Below are 21,513 nucleotides of genomic sequence, written 5' to 3'. Positions count from 1 at the left end.
CTTCACAAATTGATCCGTAAAAATGAAAAAGTACTTTTTTTTTCACAAAAAATTTATTTTCGCCTCAATTTTTTCATTTTCACATGGGCAATAGGATAAAATGGATCCTAAAATTTGTTGAGCAATTTCTCCCGAGTACGCCGATACCTCATATGTGGGGGTAAACCACTGTTTGGGCACACGGCAGGGCTCGGAAGGGAAGGCGCGCCTTTTAACTTTTTGAATGGAAAATTAGCTCCAATTGTTAGCGGACACCATGTCGCATTTGGAGAGCCCCTGTGTGCCTATGCAATGGAGCTCCCCCACAAGTGACCCCATTTTGGAAACTAGACCCCCCAAGGAACTTATCTAGATGCATACTGAGCACTTTAAACCCCCAGGTGCTTCACAGAAGTTTATAATGCAGAGCCATGAAAATAAAAAATAATTTTTCTTTTCTCAAAAATGATTTTTTAGCCTGGAATTTCCTATTTTGCCAATGGTAATAGGAGAAATTGGACCACAAATGTTGTTGTCCAGTTTGTCCTGAGTATGCAGATACCCCATATGTGGGGGTAAACCACTGTTTGGGCGCACGGCAGGGCTCAGAAGGGAAGGCACGCCATTTGGCTTTTTAAATGGAAAATTATCTCCACTCATTAGCGGACACCATGTCGCGTTTGGAGAGCCCCTGTGTGCCTAAACATTGGAGATCCCCCACAAATTACCCCATTTTGGAAACTAGACCCCCAAAGGAACTAATCTAGATGTGTAGTGAGCACTTTGAACCCTCAAGTGCTTCACAGAAGTTTATAACGCAGAGCCATGAAAATAAAAAAAAAAAAATATTTTCTCAAAAATGAATTTTAGCCCGCAATTTTTTATTTTCCCAAGGGTAACAGGAGAAATTTGACCCCAAAAGTTGTTGTCCAGTTTCTCCTGAGTACGCTGATACCCCATATGTGGGGGTAAACCACTGTTTAGGCACATGCTGGGGCTCGGAAGTGAAGTAGTGACGTTTTGAAATGCAGACTTTGATGGACTGCTCTGTGGGCGTCACGTTGCGTTTGCAGAGCCCCTGATGTGGCTAAACAGTAGAAACCCCCCACAAGTGACCCCATTTTGGAAACTAGACCCCCAAAGGAACTTATCTAGATGTGAGGTGAGCACTTTGAACCCCCAAGTGCTTCACAGAAGTTCATAACACAGAGCAGTGAAAATAATAAATACGTTTTCTTTCCTCAAAAATAATTTTTTAGCCCAGAATTTTTTATTTTCCCAAGGGTTACAGGAGAAATTGGACCACAAAAGTTGTTGTCCAGTTTCTCCTGAGTACGCTGATACCCCATGTGTGGGGGTAAACCACTGTTTGGGCACACGTGGGGGCTCAGAAGGGAAGTAGTGACTTTTGAAATGCAGACTTTGATGGAATGGTCTGCGGGCGTCACATTGCGTTTGCAGAGCCTCTGGTGTGCCTAAACAGTAGAAACCCCCCACAAGTGACCCCATTTTGGAAACTAGACCCCCAAAGGAACTTATCTAGATGTGTGGTGAGCACTTTCAACCCCCAAGTGCTTTACAGAAGTTTATAACGCAGAGCCGTGAAAATAATAAATACGTTTTCTTTCCTCAAAAATAATTTTTTAGCCCAGAATTTTTTATTTTCCCAAGGGTTACAGGAGAAATTGGACCACAAAAGTTGTTGTCCAGTTTCTCCTGAGTACGCTGATACCCCATGTGTGGGGGTAAACCACTGTTTGGGCACACGTGGGGGCTCAGAAGGGAAGTAGTGACTTTTGAAATGCAGACTTTGATGGAATGGTCTGCGGGCGTCACATTGCGTTTGCAGAGCCCCTGGTGTGCCTAAACAGTAGAAACCCCCCACAAGTGACCCCATTTTGGAAACTAGACCCCCAAAGGAACTTATCTAGATGTGTGGTGAGCACTTTCAACCCCCAAGTGCTTTACAGAAGTTTATAACGCAGAGCCGTGAAAATAATAAATACGTTTTCTTTCCTCAAAAATAATTTTTTAGCCCAGAATTTTTTATTTTCCCAAGGGTTACAGGAGAAATTGGACCACAAAAGTTGTTGTCCAGTTTCTCCTGAGTACGCTGATGCCCCATGTGTGGGGGTAAACCACTGTTTGGGCACACGTGGGGGCTCAGAAGGGAAGTAGTGACTTTTGAAATGCAGACTTTGATGGAATGGTCTGCGGGCGTCACGTTGCGTTTGCAGAGCCCCTGGTGTGCCTAAACAGTAGAAACCCCCCACAAGTGACCCCATTTTGGAAACTAGACCCCCCAAGGAACTTATCTAGATATGTGGTGAGCACTTTGAACCCCCAAGTGCTTCACAGACGTTTACAACGTTTACAAAATCATTTTTCTTTCCTCAAAAATGATGTTTTAGCAAGCAATTTTTTATTTTCTCAAGGGTAACAGGAGAAATTGGACCCCAGTAATTGTTGCGCAGTTTGTCCTGAGTATGCTGGTACCCCATATGTGGGGGTAAACCACTGTTTGGGCACACGTCGGGGTTCGGAAGTGAGGGAGCACCATTTGAATTTTTGAATACAAGATTGGCTGGAATCAATGGTGGCGCCATGTTGCGTTTGGAGACCCCCTGAAGTGCCTAAACAGTGGAAACCCCTCAATTCTACCTCCAACACACCCCTAACCCTTATCCCAACTGTAGCCGTAACCCTAATCACAACCCTAACCCCAACACACCCCTAACCACAACCCTAACCCCAACACACCCCTAACCCTAACCACAACCCTAATTCCAACCCAACTCTAAGGCTATGTGCCAACGTTGCGGATTCGTATGAGATTTTTCAGCATCATTTTTGAAAAATCCGCGGGTAAAAGGCACTGCGTTTTACCTGTGGATTTACCGTGGATTTCCAGTGTTTTTTGTGCGGATTTCACCTGTGGATTCCTATTGAGGAACAGGTGTAAAACGCTGCGGAATCCGCACAAAGAATTGGCATGCTGCGGAAAATACAACGCAGCGTTCCCGCGCGGTATTTTCTGCACCATGGGCACAGCGGATTTGGTTTTCCATATGTTTACATGGTACTGTAAACCTGATGGAACTCTGCTGCGGATCCGCAGCGGCCAATCCGCACCGTGTGCACATAGCCTAATTCTAAAGGTATGTGCACACGCTGCGGAAAACGCTGCGGATCCGCAGCAGTTTCCCATGAGTTTACAGTTCAATGTGAACCTATGGGAACCAAAAATCGCTGTACACATGCTGCGGAAAAACTGCACGGAAACGCAGCGGTTTACATTCCGCAGCATGTCACTTCTTTCTGCGGATTCCGCAGCGGTTTTACAACTGCTTCAATAAAAAATCGCAGTTGTAAAACCGCAGTGAAATGCGCAGAAAAACCGCGGTAAATCCACGATAAATCGGCAGCGGTTTAGCACTGTGGATTTTTCAAATCCGCTGCGGAAAAATCCGCATAGGACCAGAATACGTGTGCACATACCGAAACCCTAACCCTAGCCCTAACCCTACCCCTAACCCTACCCCTAACCCTAACCCTACCCCTAACCCTACCCCTAACCCTACCCCTAACCCTAGTTCTTACCCCAACCTTAGTGAAAAAAAAAAAAATTCTTTATTTTTTTATTGTCCCTATCTATGGGGGTGACATTTACTATTTTTTTTATTTTGATCACTGAGATAGGTTATATCTCAGTGATCAAAATTCACTCTGGAACGAATCTGCCTGCCGGCAGATTCGGCGGGCGCACTGCACATGCGCCCGCCATTTTGGAAGATGGCGGCGCCCAGGGAGAAGACGGACGGGACCTCGGGCGGCCAGGTAAGTATAAGGGGGGGGAGATCAGGGCACGGGGGGGGCGTCGGAGCACGGGGGGGTGGATCGGATCATGGGGGGGGGGTGGATCGGAACACGGGAGGGAGGATTGGAGCACGGGGAAGGATTGGAGCACGGGGTGAGGGATCGCTGTGCGGGGGGGGGTGGATCGGAGCACGGGGGGGTCGCTGTGTGCGGGGGGGGATCGGAGTGCGGGGGGGTTTGATTGGAGCGCGGGGGGTGTGATTGGTGCACGGGGAAGCGGACAGGAGGACGGGGGAGCGGAGCACAGGACGGAGGGGAGCGGACCACAGATCGGGGGGCTGGGGGGGCGATCGGAGGAGTGGGGTGGGTGCACATAAGTGTTTCCAGCCATGGCCGATGATATTGCAGCATCGGCCATGGCTGGATTGTAATATTTCACCAGTTTTTTAGGTGAAATATTACAAATCGCTCTGATTGGCAGTTTCACTTTCAACAGCCAATCAGAGCGATTGTAGCCACGAGGGGGTGAAGCCACCCCCCCTGGGCTAAACTACCACTCCCCCTGTCCCTGCAGATCGGGTGAAATGGGAGTTAACCCTTTCACCCGGCCTGCAGGGACGCGATCTTTCCATGACGCATATGCTGCGTCATGGGTCGGAATGGCACCGACTTTCATGACGCAGCGTATGCGTCAAAGGTCGGGAAGGGGTTAAATCAGTGATTTAAATCAAAGTTTCTACCTAACTGAATTTGACTCCGCAGAGGTCCCAGCCTCTTCTTCACGGCAAAAATGTTACAACATGAACAGAGTTGAGAAAAAGACCTTAATCCTATTGTTCTACAAACCTATGAATACAGAATCAACCCCTTCAGTGCCAAGTCCAAGAAGTTAGACAATATGTTTCTGATTGTTTGGAGTGGAATAGATCTGCACAACACAAGAAGAATGTGAAGTGTGAGGAGGAGGAAGGGTAAGCAGACAAGAAAATGAAAGTGAAACTTTGAGCACAATACTGCAGCATAGCCACAGACAGACAAGTCTGGATCTGTTTGTGTGTACGATCTGAGGTTTATTACATTCTTTCCTTATAATGGCAGCAGGCCGTAAAAGAGACCCAGTTTGGGAATATTTTAATGAAGCTCCTTCGCCTATCGGTAAGGCAGGCATGCGTGCAAAATGCAAACGATGCAACAAAGAGATGCAATGCCTGGTGGCGCGAATGAGGCAACATCATGAAAAGCCATTATAATGAAAGAATGTAATAAACCTCAGATCGCACACACAAACAGATCCAGACTTGTCTGTCTGTGGCTATGCTGCAGTATTGTGCTCAAAGTTTCTCTTTCATTTTCTTGTCTGCTTACCCTTCCTCCTCCTCACACTTCACATTCTTCTTGTGTTGTGCAGATCTATTCCACTCCAAACAATCAGAAACATATTGTCTAACTTCTTGGACTTGGCACTGAAGGGGTTGATTCTGTATTCATAGGTTTGTAGAACCTATCATTTTCTTGTCTGCTTGCCCTTCCTCCTCCTCACACTTCACATTCTTCTTGTGTTGTGCAGATCTATTCCACTCCAAACAATCAGAAACATATTGTCTAACTTCTTGGACTTGGCACTGAAGGGGTTGATTCTGTATTCATAGGTTTGTAGAACCTATCATTTTCTTGTCTGCTTGCCCTTCCTCCTCCTCACACTTCACATTCTTCTTGTGTTGTGCAGATCTATTCCACTCCAAACAATCACATATACAGCCTTTATTCTACTGAGTTAAACAACTCAGCTTTATCTCATGATGGAAGAACCTTTGGATGGTAAAATATTTTCCTCAAAAAGCAGTTTATTGAAAAAAATCCGATTTAAATAAAAAAAAATCTGATTTAAACCAAAAAAATCCAATTTTTTAAAAAAAAACATTGATTTTTATCCACCCTGCTATGTGGGATGTGCTATATACTACGTGGACTGTGCTATAAACTACGTGGATGTGCAATATACTATGTGGCTGTGCTATATACTACATGGGCTGTCTTATATCCTATGTGGGCTGTTATATACTACGTGGCTGTGTTATATGCTATGTGGCTCTGCCATATTCTACGTGGCTGTGCTATATACTACGTGGCTGTGCTATATACTACATGGCCTGTGTTATATGCTACGTGGGCAGTTATATACTATGTGGGCTGTGTTATATGCTAGGCTGTGCTATATTTCTCTGCTGTATCTGTGCATCATGAATCGTGGTATGTGTTAAAGAGGGGGGCCCACTGAGACTCTTTCACCCGGGGCCCTCAAAAACCTGGAGCAGGCCCTGGCTTCACTGATTGCTAACGGCCAATCAGCAACAGGCACAGTCCGGCTGCGAATTGGCGCAGAATTTGAACCACGCTTCGCTAATTGGTGGCACCCAGCTGACCGAATCCTGTGTATAAATTGCATTATTCTGAAAACTTCATACATATTCTAGAATACACGATGTGTGTTAGAATCGGGCCACCATCTAGCATAATCTAGTATATATATATATATATATATATATATATATATATACACACATACATACAGTGGGGCAAAAAAGTATTTAGTCAGTCAGCAATAGTGCAAGTTCCACCACTTAAAAAGATGAGAGGCGTCTGTAATTTACATCATAGGTAGACCTCAACTATGGGAGACAAACTGAGAAAAAAAAAATCCAGAAAATCACATTGTCTGTTTTTTTATCATTTTTTTTGCATATTATGGTGGAAAATAAGTATTTGGTCAGAAACAAACAATCAAGATTTCTGGCTCTCACAGACCTGTAACTTCTTCTTTAAGAGTCTCCTCTTTCCTCCACTCATTACCTGTAGTAATGGCACCTGTTTAAACTTGTTATCAGTATAAAAAGACACCTGTGCACACCCTCAAACAGTCTGACTCCAAACTCCACTATGGTGAAGACCAAAGAGCTGTCAAAGGACACCAGAAACAAAATTGTAGCCCTGCACCAGGCTGGGAAGACTGAATCTGCAATAGCCAACCAGCTTGGAGTGAAGAAATCAACAGTGGGAGCAATAATTAGAAAATGGAAGACATACAAGACCACTGATAATCTCCCTCGATCTGGGGCTCCACGCAAAATCCCACCCCGTGGGGTCAGAATGATCACAAGAACGGTGAGCAAAAATCCCAGAACCACGCGAGGGGACCTAGTGAATGAACTGCAGAGAGCTGGGACCAATGTAACAAGGCCTACCATAAGTAACACACTACGCCACCATGGACTCAGATCCTGCAGTGCCAGACGTGTCCCACTGCTTAAGCCAGTACATGTCCGGGCCCGTCTGAAGTTTGCTAGAGAGCATTTGGATGATCCAGAGGAGTTTTGGGAGAATGTCCTATGGTCTGATGAAACCAAACTGGAAATGTTTGGTAGAAACATAACTTGTCGTGTTTGGAGGAAAAAGAATACGGAGTTGCATCCATCAAACACCATACCTACTGTAAAGCATGGTGGTGGAAACATCATGCTTTGGGGCTGTTTCTCTGCAAAGGGGCCAGGACGACTGATCCGGGTACATGAGAGAATGAATGGGGCCATGTATCATGAGATTTTGAGTGCAAACCTCCTTCCATCAGCAAGGGCATTGAAGATGAAACGTGGCTGGGTCTTTCAACATGACAATGATCCAAAGCAGACCGCCAGGACAACGAAGGAGTGGCTTCTTAAGAAGCATTTCAAGGTCCTGGAGTGGCCTAGCCAGTCTCCAGATCTCAACCCTATAGAAAACCTTTGGAGGGAGTTGAAAGTCCATGTTGCCAAGCGAAAAGCCAAAAACATCACTGCTCTAGAGGAGATCTGCATGGAGGAATGGGCCAACATACCAACAACAGTGTGTGGTAACCTTGTGAAGACTTACAGAAAACGTTTGACCTCTGTCATTGCCAACAAAGGATATATTACAAAGTATTGAGATGAAATTTTGTTTCTGACCAAATACTTATTTTCCACCATAATATGCAAATAAAATGTTAAAAAAACAGACAATGTGATTTTCTGGATTTTTTTTTTCTCAGTTTGTCTCCCATAGTTGAGGTCTACCTATGATGTAAATTACAGACGCCTCTCATCTTTTTAAGTGGTGGAACTTGCACTATTGCTGACTGGCTAAATACTTTTTTGCCCCACTGTATGTATATGTATATATATATATATATATATATATATATATATATATATATATATATATATATATATATATATATATATATATATACACACACACCGTATATACTCGAGTATAAGCCGACCCGAGTATAAGCCGACCCCCTAATTTTGCCACAAAAAACTGGGAAAACTTATTGACTCGAGTATAAGCCTAGGGTGGAAATGCAGCATTTACCGGTGAATTTCAAAAATAAAAATAGATCATTCTTGCCCCATAGCTGTGCCATATAGTGCTCTGCACCATTCATTATTGCCCCATAGCTGCCATATAGTGCTCTGCACCGTTCATTATTGCCCCATAGCTGTGCCATATAGTGCTCTGCACCGTTCAGATTTCCCCATAGCTGTGCCATATAGTGCTGTGCACCGTTCATATTGCCTCATAGCTGTGCCATATAGTGCTCTGCACCGTTCATTATTGCCCCATAGCTCTGCCATATAGTGCTCTGCTCCGTTCATTATTGCCCCATAGCTCTGCCACATAGTGCTCTGCACCGTTCATATTTCCCCAAAGCTCTGCCATATAGTGCTCTGCACCGTTCATATTTCCCCATAGCTCTGCCCCATATAGTGCTCTGCACCGTTCATATTTCCCCATAGAGCTCCACATATATCTGTGCCATATAGTGCTCTGCACCGTTCATATTGTCCCATAGCTGTGCCCCATATAGTGCTCTGCACTGTTCATATTGTCCCATAGCTGTGCCCCATATAGTGCTCTGCACTGTTCATATTGTCCCATAGCTGTGCCCCACATAGTGCTCTGCACCGTTCATATTTCCCCATAGCTGTGCCATATAGTGCTCTGCTCCGTTCATATTTCCCCATAGCTGTGCCCCATATAGTTCTCTGCTCCGTTCATATTTCCCCATAGAGCTCCACACATATATGTGCCATTGCTGCTGCTGCTGCTGCTGCAATAAAAAAAAAAAAACACATACTCACCTTTCTTGCTTGCAGCTCCCAGCGTCCGGTCCCGGCGTCTCTCTGCTCTGACTGATCAGGCAGAGGGCGGCGCGCACACTATATGCGTCATCGAGCCCTCTGACCTGCACAGTCAGAGCAAGAGGACGCGAAGACAGAGAGACGCCGGGAAGATGGAGCGGCGCCCGGCGGCTGGAAAGCGGACAGGTGAATATTACATACTTACCTGCTCCCGGCGTCCGGCTCCCTCTGCCTGTCACAGCTGTCTTCGGTGCCGCAGCTTCTTTCTCTAATCAGCGGTCACCGGCACCGCTGATTAGAGAAATGAATAGGCGGCTCCACCCCTATGGGAGGTGGAGCCGCTTATTCATTTCTCTAATGAGCGGTCCCGCGTGACCGCTGAAGAGGGGAAGAGCTGCAGCACCGAAGACCGTGGGACAGGCGGGGAGCGCCAGGATCGCTGGAAGCAGGTAAGTATGCCTCAGCGCCCTCACCCCCTCACTCGCCGACCCTGCCACCCACCTTGGCTCGAGTATAAGCCGAGAGGGGCACTTTCAGCCCAAAAATCTGGGCTGAAAATCTCGGCTTATACTCGAGTATATACGGTATATATGTTATGAACTCGTGATTCAGAAACACAATGGACCTGGTGATTAAGAGCACACAAAGTGACCTGATAGTTACGAATAACATAGGACGAGCTCTGAGACGTGGGAACTCTGCTGACCGCAATCCCTAATCCTATCACACCACACTAGAGGTAGCCGTGGAGCGCTCCTGACCAGACCTAGGCGCCTCGGGCACAGCCTGAGAAACTAGCTAGCCCTGAAGATAGAAAAATAAGCCTACCTTGCCTCAGAGAAATTCCCCAAAGGAAAAGGCAGCCCCCACATATAATGACTGTGAGTAAAGATGAAAATACAAACACAGAGATGAAATAGGTTTTAGCAAAGTGAGGCCTGACTTACTGAATAGACCGAGGATAGTAAAGATAGCTTTGCGGTCAGCACAAAAACCTACAAACAACCACGCAGAGGGCGCAAAAAGACCCTCCGTACCGACTAACGGCACGGAGGTGCTCCCTCTGCGTCCCAGAGCTTCCAGCAAGCAAGAAAAACCAATATAGCAAGCTGGACAGAAAAAATAGCAAACAAAAGTAACACAAGCAGAACTTAGCTTATGCAGGGCAGACAGGCCACAAGACGATCCAGGAGAGAGCAAGACCAATACTGGAACATTGACTGGAGGCAAGGAACAAAGAACTAGGTGGAGTTAAATAGAGCAGCACCTAACGACTTAACCTCGTCACCTGAGGAAGGAAACTCAGAAGCCGCAGCCCCACTCACATCCACCAGAGGAAGCTCATAGACAGAACCAGCCGAAGTACCACTCATGACCACAGGAGGGAGCATGACCACAGAATTCACAACATATATATATATATATATATATATATATATGTAAAGCTGAATGTGTGTGTGTGTGTGTGTGTGTGTGTATATATGTATGTCCGGGATTGGCATCTGCACCGTCGCAGCTACAGCCACAAAATTTTGCACAGTCACACATCTGGACCCCGAGAGCGTCATAGGCTATGTTGTGAGGTGAAATGTTAACCCCGCGCTTTCCAATTCACCAAACAATTTTGCCCCTATCTACATAATGGGGAAAAAGTGAAAGGAAAAGAGTTGGAGGCAAATTGACAGCTGCCAGATGTGAACAAGGGGGACTTAAAGAATGAGAGCGATGGCGCCAAAGAGTATATACCGTACAGTTGCTAAGGTGGGGCCCCGACATGGGATACTCACCACACACAGGGATATGAACACACACACAAAATGCGCCACACACTTCCACGTGCTTGAACACATATACCACCCTCAGCACACATTTCACCACACATACGCCAACCTCGCCACATAAAAGTCGAAACACAAAAGTCGCCGCTCAAAACTCGCCACGCGCAAAACTCACCACATGCAAAACTAGGCTCACACAAAACTCGCCACACGTGCAACTCACCTCATGGGAAAACTCGCCACACGCAAAACTTGCACCCGCGGAAAAATTGCCACATGCACAAAAGTTGCAACACATGCTAAAGTTGCCTCACACAAAACTTGCACATACTCAAAAGGCACCACACATAAAACGCGCCACGTGCAAAACTTGCTGCACACAACTTGCTACACTAACTTGTCACATGCAACTCGACACACAAAAAGTTGCTACACGCATGTCGCCACACAGAACTCATCTCACAAAAGTCGCTACATGCATGTCGCCACACGCAACTCAACACATACAACTTGACAAACGAAACTCGCCCTAAAACACACACAAGTCTGGTATTATCCTTCAAAAATAAAAATCTGTTTAATAAGCAGACAAACTACAAGAGCAACAAATGTACCATATAGGAAATCCGGCATCTGTCAGTCACATGACCTGTCTATTATGTGTATGTGTGAGCTAATATATACTGCCAGGGGGAGGGCTTCCTGTTGGCTGGGGATTTATCAGGCTGCCAATTTAGCTTACAAATACTGAGGTAAAAATATTGACCAGATAACGTGTGAACGAGGTCTAATACAGGAGGAAATGACATACAGATCTATACTATGTACAGGGGAGATAACACACAGGTATATACTATATAGAGGAGGAGATGACATACAGGTACACACTATATACAGGAGATGACATACAGGTATATACTATATACAGGAGGAGATGACACAGGTACATACTATATACAGGAGCAGATGACCTACAGGTATATACTATATACAGGAGGAGATGACATACAGGTATATACTATATACAGGAGGAGATGACACACAGGTATATACTATATACAGGGGAGATGACACACAGGTATATACTATATACAGGAGGAGATTACACACAGGTATATACAGGAGGAGATGACATACAGGTATATACTATATATAGGAGATGACATACAGGTATATACTATATACAGGGGAGATGACACAGCATGTATATACTATATACAGGGGAGATGACATACAGGTATATACTATATATAGGAGATGAGATACAGGTGTATACTATATATAAGGGAGATGACAAACATGTATATACTGATGTGAAAATGAGAGGTGTGAGGTGAAAATGAAAAGGTGTGAGTGCAAAATGAGAAGAGTGAGGGAAAATAGTGGAGTGATCGGAAAATGACAGATGTGAGGTCGAAATGACAAGTGTTAGGGGGGAATGAGAGGAGTGAGGGGGAAAATGAGAGGTGTGAGGGAGAAAATGAGAGATGTGAGAGGGAAAATGAAAGATGTGATGGGGAAAATGAGAGGCGTGATGGGAAAATAAGAGAAGTGAGGTGCTATAACTAACCACAGATATTTACTGTGCCCAGGCAACGCCGGGCTCTTCAGCTAGTATATATATATATATATATATATATATATATATATATATATATATATATATATATATATATATATATATATATACACACACACACACTAGATGGTGGCCCAATTCTAACGCATCGGGTATTCTAGAATATGCATGTCCACGTAGAATATTGCACAGCCCACGTAGTATATTGCCCAGCTACGTAGTATATTGCCCAGCCACGTAGTATATTGCCCAGCCACGTAGTATATTGCCCAGCCACGTAGTATATTGCCCAGCCACGTAGTATATTGTCCAGTCACGTAGTATATTGCCCAGCCACGTAGTATATTGCCCAGTCACGTAGTATATTGCCCAGCCACGTAGTATACAGCACAGAGCCACGTAGTATATTGTCCAGTCACGTAGTATATTGCCCAGTCACGTAGTATATTGCCCAGTCACGTAGTATATTGCCCAGTCACGTAGTATATTGCCCAGCCATAGTATATTGCCCAGCCACGTAGTGTATTGCCCAGCCACGTAGTATATTGCCCAGTCACGTAGTATAAAGCACAGAGCCACGTAGTATATTGTCCAGTCACGTAGTACATAACACTGCCCACACAGTATATAACAGTGGCCACGTAATATCTAGCACAGCCCACGGAGTATATCACACAGCCCCCGCAGTATATCACACTGCCCATGTAGTATATAGCAGCCACGCGGTATCTAACACTGCCCACGTACTATACAGCAGTGTGGGCACCATATCCCTGTTAAAAAAAAATAATTAAAATAAAAAATTGTTATAAACTCACCCCCTAGGATCCACCGAAGCTCTGGTAATACACTCGCGCCTGCCGCCATCTTCCATTCCCAGGATGCATTGCGAAATTACCGCGAGACCGCTAAGTCTTCTGGGTAATTTCGCAATACATCGCTGGGAACGGAAGATGGCGTCAGGCGCGAGCGGCTGGGCGGACAACGGAGTGTGAGTATAGCAGGTTTTTTGTTTTTTTATTATTTTTAACATTACATTACATAGGCGGCATCAATAGTAAAAAGTTGGGGACACACAGGGTTAATAGCGGCGGCAACGGAGTGCGTTACCAGCGGCATAACGCGGTCCGTTACCGCCGGCATTAACCCTGTGTGAGCGGTGACCGGAGGGGAGTATGCGGGCCCCGGGTACTGACTGTGGGGAGTAAGGAGCGGCCATTTTCTTCCGGACTGTGCCCGTCGCTGATTGGTCGTGGCTGTTTTGCCGCGACCAATCAGCGAATTGGATTTCCATGACAGACAGAGGCCGCGACCAATGAATATCCGTGACAGACAGAAGGACAGAAAGACGTAAGTGACCCTCAGACAATTATATAGTAGATATATATAATTGTCTAAGGGGTACTTCCGTCTGTTTGTCTGTCACGGAAATCCCGACTCGCCGATTTGGCCACTCCCTACTCCGCTCCAGTCAGTGCCAGTGTGTCGCCCCATCACGGACCAACTTTTTACTATTGATGCTGCCTATGCAGTCTGTGAGGGAGAGAATAACATGGAATAACAGTCTGGAGGGAGAGAATAACATGGAGGACAGTGTGTGTCAGGGAGAGAATAACATGGAGGACAGTGTGTGTGAGGGAGAGAATAACATGGAGGACAGTGTGTGTGAGGGAGAGAATAACATGGAGGACAGTGTGTGTGAGGGAGAGAATAACATGGAGGACAGTGTGTGTGAGGGAGAGAATAACATGGAGGACAGTGTGTGTGAGGGAGAGAATAACATGGAGGACAGTGTGTGAGGGAGAGAATAACATGGAGGACAGTGTGTGAGGAAGAGAATAACATGGATGACAGTCTGTGAGGGGGAGAATAACATGGAGAACAGTCTGTGAGGGAGAGAATAACATGGAGAACAGTCTGGAGAGAGAGAATAACATGGAGGACAGTCTGTGAGGGAGAGAATAACATGGAGGACAGTCTGTGAGTGAGAGAATAATATGGAGAACAGTCTGTGAGTGAGAGAATAACATGGAGGACAGTCTGTGAGTGAGAGAATAACATGGAGGACAGTCTGTGAGTGAGAGAATAATATGGAGAACAGTCTGTGAGGGAGAGAATAACATGGAGGACAGTCTGTGAGTGAGAGAATAACATGGAGAACAGTCTGTGAGGGAGAGAATAACATGGAGAACAGTCTGTGAGGGAGAGAATAACATGGAGGACAGTCTGTGAGGGAGAGAATAACATGGACGATAGTCTGTGAGGGAGAGAATAACATGGAGGACAGTCTGTGAGGGAGAGAATAACATGGAATCCTCTGCCGGATGTCCTCATATGAACTCGAGCCTGGGAACTTTTCAGAATATTTTCCCACACTCGAGTTCATATGAGGACATGCAGCAGAGGGCGCATCACTGCGACGGAAGGTAACTACAGGTTATTGACCTACATTCCATTCATTCCCCGGGGTTTTACAGCCAGGAGCACAGCTGCATTAGCAGAGCTCCTGGGTGTAAAATTAGTTAACCCTTTCAGATGGATTTACAGCGTGTGACGAGACTGATCATCGGAGGGTATGGGATATTGTTGTTTTTTTTTATTTTTCCTTTTTTACAGAACGAGGGTCTTCAGGTGGATTACCAGTATAATAAAATATTACAACAACCTGTGTACCGTATTTATTTCATTAAAAGACTTTGTAATAATGTGTGTGTGTGTGTGTGTGTGTGTGTGTTTTTCAACCATTTCATACAATTGGATTAATAATGGATAGGTGTCATAATTGACGCCTCTCCATTATTAACCTGGCGTAATGTCACCTTACAATAGCAAGGTGACATTAACCCTTCATTACCCCATATCCCACCACTACAAGGGAATGGGAAGAGAGTGGCCAAGTGCCAGAATAGGCACATCTTCCACATGTGCCTTTCCTGGGGTGGCTGGGGGCAGATGTTTTTAGCCAGGGGGGCCAATAACCATGGACCCTCTCCAGTCTATTAATATCTGCCCTCAGTCACTGGCTTTACCACTCTGGCGGAGAAAATTGCGCGGGAGCCCACGCCAATTTTTTCCGCGATTTAACCCTTAAATTTAATAGCTAGAGCGCCCAAATTTTGCACATACACACTACTAACATTAGTAGTGTGGAATATGCTAAAAAAAAAAGGGGATATGAGATGGTTTACTGTATGTAAACCATGTCTCATATCATGTCGGGTTTGTGAAGGAGATAGCAAAAGCCGGCAATTGAATTACCGGCTTTTAAGCTGTCTAGCGCTGCAATATATATATAATGAAAAAAGGAACAGCATCAAAATACTACCTTGGAATGACGTGCAAAGCTTTCCAAACCACTGTTGCAGGTGGTTCAAATATAAAGAGAAAAAAAGGAAAACAGCACAACAAAAAGTAAAAGATGTGGACTTTAATGCCTGAACGGCATGGCAACGTTTCGGATATGTTATCCTTTCTCAAGCCTCCCTGACATATATATGTGTATATATACCTATTCTATGTGTATATATCTACTCTAATCTAACCTGTCAGTGTGATTTTACTGTACACCGCGCTGAATTGCCGGCTTTTCAAAGGACACGGTGCGAGTGCTGTGCGTTTTTTTCTCGCACCCATTGACTTGCATTGGCAAGTCTCGTCCGGGAATCGCAGCAATACGCAGCCTGCTGCGATTTTTTTCTCAGTCCGATTTCGGCTGAGAAAAAAAAAAAAAATCGCAAATGGAATGTCACATATTGAATAACATTGGTCCGAGTGCAATCCGATTTTTTATCGGATTGCACTCGTCCGTTTTCCTCGCAAGTGGAAAAGAGGCCTAAGAATACATATAGTGATGCATCGCATCAAACCCAGGTCCTTACAGCCTGGCCCAAATGGGTTATGGGCATCAGAATTGACATCAAAGTAGGCAAACAGCCCATTTTCACAGATTTAAATAAGTAACTGATGTTTTTAAGGGGTTAAATGACTTTAGGTTACTGATATCACAGTGCAGACATATAGAGCAGGGAGCCCCACATCAAAACCAGGTCTCTTCAGCCTGGCCCAATTGGGTTCTGGGCATCAGAACTGGCATCAAAGTGCGCAGTCGATTTTGGCCATTTGAATAAGTAACTGATGTTTTTAAGAGGTTAAATGACTTTAGGCCACTGACCTCACACTAAGAGTACATAGATGTAATTTAACCCCTTAAAAACATCAGTTACCGTACTTAATCAAATCTGTGAAATTGGGCTGTTGGCCCACTTTGATGCCAGTTCTGATGCCCAGAACCCTTTTGGGCCAGGCTGAAAGATCTGGTTTTGATGTGGGGCTCCCTGTTCTGTATATCTGCACTGTGTTACCAGTGGCCCAATGTAATTTAACCCCTTAAAAACATCACTTAGGCTAGTTTCACATTAGCGTTTTGCTGAGCTGCGGACTTCTGTGAAGCCCCACCTGCGTACCTATCTTTAACATTAGGTGTGCAGGTCGTGCGGATGCCTCCGTATGCGTTGTTTTAACAATGCTGAGACGCGCGTCGAACGCAGCTGGATGAAATTTCTTTTTTTTCTCTGCATTGTCAAAACGACGCATGCGGAGGCATCCGCACAACCTGCGCACCTAATGTTAAACCTGCGCCCCCTGCTGGTTGTCCTCATATGAACTCGAGCCAGGGAGCTTTCTAGGAAAGTTCCCACGATCTAGGAACAACCAGCAGAGGGCGCCTCACCGCAAATGAAGCTAAATATAAGTCATTGACCTACTTTACCTTCATTCCCTGGGGTTTTGCAGCCAGGAGCAGCGCTGCATTAGCGGAACTCCTGCCTGCAAAATATTTTAACCCCTTCAGATGGATTTACATCGTTGGACCTTACAGATCCTCGGAAGGTATGTATATTCTTGGTTTATTTTTTTTTTTTTATTTACAGATCGAGGGTCTTCAGTGAGTGGATTGAGAGTAGAATAAATTAATACAACAACCTTTGTGTTTTTTTTCATTAAATTAATTTTTAATAATGTGTTTTTTTTTAACCCTTTACTAGTATTGGATTAATAATGGATAGGTGTCATAATTGACGCCTCTCCATTATTAATTTGGCTTAATGTCACCTTACAATAGCAAGGTGGCATTAACCCTTCATTACCCCATATCCCACCGCTACACGGGAATGGGAAGAGAGTGGCCAAGTGCCAGAATAGGCGCATCTTCCAGATGTACCTTTTCTGGGATGGCTGGGGGCAGGTGTTTTTAGCCAGGGGGGGGGGGGGGGCCAATAACCATGGACCCTCTCCAGGCTATTAATATCTGCCCTCAGTCACTGGCTTTACTACTCTGGCGGAGAAAATTGTGCGGGAGCCCACGCCAATTTTTTCCGCCATTTAACCCCTTATTTTACTAGCTAGAACGGCCAAATTTTGCATAGACACACTACTGAAATTAATAGTGTGGAATATGCAAAAAAAATGGGGATATGAGATGGTTTACTGTATGTAAACCAGGTCTCATATCATGTCGGGTTTAGGAAGGAGAAAGCAAAAGCCGGTAATTGAATTACCGGCTTTCTGCTATATCGCGCTGGATGAAATATTAATATATATACATATATGTGTCTACTGATATATATATATATATATTATACACAGTATATATGGGTTTTGTTTTGTTTTTTTTTTACACATAGATCCCTTGTATAGCCGTATGTCGGTTTTGCAAGCCTGCGATAAAAACACGCAGTACGGATGCCATACGGATTACATACGGAGGATGCCATGCGCAAAAAACGCTGACACACCCTGCCTACGGAGGAGCTACGGACCACTATTTTCGGGACTTTTCAGCGTATTACGGCTGTAATACATACGGACCGTATTTTCATACGCTGTGTGTGACGCCGGCCTTAGTGTGAGATCATCGCAGAAAGTCATTTAACCCTTTAACACCCTTCAGTGCCCACTTTGATGCCCATTTTTGTGCCAGTTTTATCATTTTTGCAGCTGTTAAGTGTATTCACATCAGGGCACCTCATCGCATTGTATGTTATTATTGTGATGCTTTATTATTTGTTGTTAAACCTATAAAAAAAAAAAAACAGAAAATAAAAAAATTGCAGAAGAAACTGACAAATAAGAAACCGACTTCAGCCTCGTCTTATGGTGTACAGTGAAGAGGTTCTGCAGAAGCTGCACTGTTCATAACCCGTCCATTATCCCAGCTGAGCAGTGGCCGTCCCATAATAAGTTACGAGCTCAGTGTATTGGCCAATTGCTTGGATCACTAGCAGTATCTGCTGCACCGGCCCGAACCTCACACAGAACCTATTATTGGAACTACACAGGAGACTGGTCCTGCTCAGTATTCCCGCCACTTTCCGTCTGTCGCAAAGAACCCTAACCCTGAAGCAGAAAGCCCGGACACCTGCGTGCCGTATACTACGAGCGTACCTGACACCGCCCGTTACTTTACCGGTATCTGTCCCTATGGAGCAGCCGTGCCCCGAGCTCTCCCGGTAATAGTCTGCTGTGTCCGCCGGTCACTTCCCTGTTCTGCAGCCCGCCTCTCCGCCGTCAGCCAATGGTAGCGCTGGTAGCAGCAAGGCCCATGTGACTCCTCCTACAGCAGGCCGGCCTGTGTGACGCGGGAGCGGTGGTCCTAGAATCTGACACACTGCACATGGCCGTGCTGGGGTGCGGGGACTGCTGTGTGCAGTGTGTCAGATCATACTAGGGGGCAGCAGAGCACGTGTGACAGTAGGGTCCCCGCACACCAGCACGGCCATGTGTAGTGTGCAGATAATAGGGTGGCAGCAGAGCTTGTGTGACACTAGTCACCGGCAGTCCCCGCACACCAGCACGGCCATGTGTAGTGTGCAGATAATAGGGCGGCAGCAGAGCTTGTGTGACAGTAGTCACCGGCAGTCCCCGCACACCAGCACGGCCATGTGTAGTGTGCAGATAATAGGGTGGCAGCAGAGCTTGTGTGACAGTAGTCACCGGCAGTCCCCGCACACCAGCACGGCCATGTGTAGTGTGCAGATAATAGGGTGGCAGCAGAGCTTGTGTGACAGTAGTCACCGGCAGTCCCCGCACACCAGCACGGCCATGTGTAGTGTGCAGATAATAGGGTGGCAGCAGAGCTTGTGTGGCAGTAGTCACCGGCAGTCCCCGCACACCAGCACAGTCATGTGTAGTGTGCAGATAATAGGGTGGCAGCAGAGCTTGTGTGACAGTAGTCACCGGCAGTCCCCGCACACCAGCACGGCCATGTGTAGTGTGCAGATAATAGGGTGGCAACAGAGCTTGTGTGACAGTAGTCACCGGCAGTCCCCGCACACCAGCACGGCCATGTGTAGTGTGCAGATAATAGGGTGGCAGCAGAGCTTGTGTGACACTAGTCACCGGCAGTCCCCGCACACCAGCACGGCCATGTGTAGTGTGCAGATAATAGGGTGGCAGCAGAGCTTGTGTGACACTAGTCACCGGCAGTCCCCGCACACCAGCACGGCCATGTGTAGTGTGCAGATAATAGGGTGGCAGCAGAGCACGTGTGACAGTAGTCACCGGCAGTCCCCGCACACCAGCACGGCCATGTGTAGTGTGCAGATAATAGGGTGGCAGCAGAGCACGTGTGACAGTAGTCACCGGCAGTCCCCGCACACAAGCACGGCCATGTGAAGTGTGCAGATAATAGGGCGGCAGCAGAGCTTGTGTGACAGTAGTCACCGGCAGTCCCCGCACACCAGCACGGCCATGTGTAGTGTGCAGATAATAGGGCGGCAGCAGAGCTTGTGTGACAGTAGTCACCGGCAGTCCCCGCACACCAGCACGGCCATGTGTAGTGTGCAGATAATAGGGTGGCAGCAGAGCACGTGTGACAGTAGTCACCGGCAGTCCCCGCACACCAGCACGGCCATGTGTAGTGTGCAGATAATAGGGCGGCAGCAGAGCTTGTGTGACAGTAGTCACCGGCAGTCCCCGCACACCAGCACGGCCATGTGTAGTGTGCAGATAATAGGGCGGCAGCAGAGCTTGTGTGACAGTAGTCACCGGCAGTCCCCGCACACCAGCACGGCCATGTGTAGTGTGCAGATAATAGGGCGGCAGCAGAGCTTGTGTGACAGTAGTCACCGGCAGTCCCCGCACACAAGCACGGCCATGTGTAGTGTGCAGATAATAGGGCGGCAGCAGAGCTTGTGTGACAGTAGTCACCGGCAGTCCCCGCACACCAGCACGGCCATGTGTAGTGTGCAGATAATAGGGCGGCAGCAGAGCTTGTGTGACAGTAGTCACCGGCAGTCCCCGCACACAAGCACGGCCATGTGTAGTGTGCAGATAATAGGGCGGCAGCAGAGCTTGTGTGACAGTAGTCACCGGCAGTCCCCGCACACCAGCACGGCCATGTGTAGTGTGCAGATAATAGGGCGGCAGCAGAGCTTGTGTGACAGTAGTCACCGGCAGTCCCCGCACACAAGCACGGCCATGTGTAGTGTGCAGATAATAGGGCGGCAGCAGAGCTTGTGTGACAGTAGTCACCGGCAGTCCCCGCACACCAGCACGGCCATGTGTAGTGTGCAGATAATAGGGTGGCAGCAGAGCACGTGTGACAGTAGTCACCGGCAGTCCCCGCACACAAGCACGGCCATGTGTAGTGTGCAGATAATAGGGCGGCAGCAGAGCTTGTGTGACACTAGTCACCGGCAGTCCCCGCACACCAGCACGGCCATGTGTAGTGTGCAGATAATAGGGTGGCAGCAGAGCTTGTGTGACAGTAGTCACCGGCAGTCCCCGCACACCAGCACGGCCATGTGTAGTGTGCAGATAATAGGGTGGCAGCAGAGCACGTGTGACAGTAGTCACCGGCAGTCCCCGCACACCAGCACGGCCATGTGTAGTGTGCAGATAATAGGGTGGCAGCAGAGCTTGTGTGACAGTAGTCACCGGCAGTCCCCGCACACAAGCACGGCCATGTGTAGTGTGCAGATAATAGGGTGGCAGCAGAGCTTGTGTGACAGTAGGGTCCCCGCACACCAGCACGGCCATGTGTAGTGTGCAGATAATAGGGCGGCAGCAGAGCTTGTGTGACAGTAGTCACCGGCAGTCCCCGCACACCAGCACGGCCATGTGTAGTGTGCAGATAATAGGGTGGCAGCAGAGCTTGTGTAACAGTAGTCACCGGCAGTCCCCGCACACCAGCACGGCCATGTGT

General features: G+C 46.7%; 1 protein-coding gene across 2 annotated transcripts in view; it reads right to left on the bottom strand.

Moving 5' to 3' along the window:
• RAD50 (RAD50 double strand break repair protein) overlaps window positions 1-18,885 on the bottom strand; it is a 214,321-nt gene extending 195,436 nt beyond the window's left edge. For both annotated transcript variants that reach the window (XM_069763946.1, XM_069763947.1), the window contains exon 1: window positions 18,753-18,885. The gene's annotated coding sequence lies outside the window, so the exon portion shown is untranslated. The remainder of the gene's footprint in view (window positions 1-18,752) is intronic.
• Between the last annotated feature and the right edge of the window lie 2,628 nt (window positions 18,886-21,513).

The sequence above is a fragment of the Ranitomeya imitator genome, chromosome 4 (genome assembly GCF_032444005.1).
Source record: "Ranitomeya imitator isolate aRanImi1 chromosome 4, aRanImi1.pri, whole genome shotgun sequence".
In the NCBI taxonomy this organism is placed as follows: Eukaryota; Metazoa; Chordata; class Amphibia; order Anura; family Dendrobatidae; genus Ranitomeya; species Ranitomeya imitator.
Note: the sequence above shows the minus strand (reverse complement) of the source record. Positions and strands in the feature narration are given on the sequence as shown.